Source organism: Amphimedon queenslandica, unplaced genomic scaffold (genome assembly GCF_000090795.2).
Source record: "Amphimedon queenslandica unplaced genomic scaffold, v1.1 AMPQUscaffold_13019, whole genome shotgun sequence".
In the NCBI taxonomy this organism is placed as follows: domain Eukaryota; kingdom Metazoa; phylum Porifera; class Demospongiae; order Haplosclerida; family Niphatidae; genus Amphimedon; species Amphimedon queenslandica.
In genome coordinates, this window is record NW_003546745.1 from 3,548 (window position 1) to 5,883 (window position 2,336).

A 2,336-nucleotide genomic window follows, 5' to 3' on the forward strand; every position below is an offset into this window, starting at 1 on the left:
CATGGTCAGTGTATAAGGGATTAGGGTTGTTTATAACAAAATTACTTGCATAAAGGCCTACATGTAGACAGCACAAACATGTAATTGTACATGTACAAGTATAATTCTGGCTGATAATACTTCAATGTTTTGAATTTGCAAACTCCATGATTTTCAACACTTATTGCAATACAATGTACTTTGTGGATAAGCAGCATGCATTGTTTGTGTATCTTATTGAAGGTGGGTATTAGTTACCATTAGCTCTAGGATCAGAGTGTTATTTGGTTGGTTTTTGGTGGGAATGTAGAGTTGCCTGTCAGGGGACCATAATGCAGTTTCTTGGTATTGTGTTTTTATAAAATAATGTACCACTACTAAGTAGTAGTTATCTATCATTATCTATAGATTATTAGAACTATCTGACAGCTGTCTTATCATCTTAATTTGCATCATTTTATTCTCAAGCTATTAATATTGGTACATACAAACCATGTAACAATCCTTTCAATAAAAGCAAATAGTTTTATAATGTTACTACTTTTACTACATGTACGTGTACATGTTCAAAGAACAAGGTACATGTAGTCAAGTCAGCCTTGTCCACAATACTACCGTATTTTTGATAATCAAGTCGAAACTTTTTATTATGCTTTATAGTTTTTCTGATTAATTTGTTGTGGAAATAAAAATTGCGGATTCACAATGTTAGTGCCATACCTTTAATGGCATTTGAATACTTAGCAATTGCATGCTAACTCGTGAAAACAACAAAAGTTTTGCTCCTCTAAAGTATAAATTGCTATACAGTATTATCAAGCCAAAGAGTCACTCATGCAGGTACTGTGAGTAGAGAGGGTTGTCTAATGGTGGCACTTTGTGCATGTATTAAAATTAAAAATTAAGACTTCATTTTTTCTAGAAATTAATGTTATTGAAGACTCTATTCGTTTTATGGAACAATTTTTATTGTTTTGAAACTAGATGAATATGTAGTGTGTAGACATGGCTTTTAAATCTGCCAAATTCATTCGCTATTCCAATGATACAATCTAAAAATTTAGGTCAACACTTTTGATCAAGTTCAGAATTTTAAGTGTGTGTGATGCATCATAAATATGTCTACAAATACAATGTCAATGTGTCACGAATTATACTAATAACAATAATAATAGAATAATAATAATAGCACACTGAAGCAATATATTGTAATAGAAATACAATAAGCTTTGCTATCATACAAATCATTAAAGTTCACTTACGTGTACATACATATAAAAAGCATGTTTTTTTCCTTTCCAAACTCAGTTTTAGACCATCTATTACAAATTTTTTTTCTATGACCTCTTTACCTCCTGGTATCTCAACATGTGCAGCAGCAACTGTACTAGGGGATTCAATATCTTTTTGAACATGAAACACAGCAAAAATACTATCCATCTCATACGATTTTTGATGATCAAGTCGAAACTTCTTTTTATACTCCTTTATCTTTTTTTCTTTTCCTCTAATATATCCAGCACCCGCAGAATGGAATAAATCTAGCAGTTCATCTACAGCTTTTCTGTCACTAGCATTTGTATCAGCAAAATTTCTCTCGCTTTCAGGGCCCTTCAGCTCCCATTTAACTGATCGACTAAAATATCCTTCATCAGCCTCAGTCTTTTCTTTTTTAGCTGGAGGATTCGTCTTATCTCCATGCCGTTTACCCTTAGGTTTTTTGCAAGCTATTGGTGGTGTCAGAATCATACCAAAACAAAACCCAGACACTGCCAATATTCCCAAATATTTTGAAATCTACATTATAATAAAAGACAAATAATTTAGTAGAGAGGGAGTTGATAAAAATAATTAAAAATAAGTATACATGTAGATGTATCAGCTAAAATTTATATCTTAGGCAATGAGAATCAAGAGTCCTTTTTACCTTTTTTCCAGTCCCTGTATTAAGCTTAGCTGGGATAGGAGATTGGGAGATACCAGCACATTTCTATACTTTAAAACGATAAGAAGTATAACAAGATCTAATAAATCTGCTAAAGCCAACCATAGCTAGTCCAATAAAGCTATAGAGCTTCTGTGGGATGATTGTTGCTAACGAGGTATTATAGTGACTTATGGGGGTGTGGGTAGTTGTTATAGATATAGATAGTTTACTAGTGGGCTTGTAAGGGCCATAGGAAGGTATTTTGTGTTTTAGGGTGGGGAATACCTCAACTCTTCACCATAAACCTCAGGCCTCAGTGTGGTATAGCATGTATACTGCATGTATAACTGTATAATTCAGGTTCGCCCCACTCTAACAATTTAAGGAAGTGTTTGCATGTAACAGTACCACTGTATAGTTGAGGCGAGCC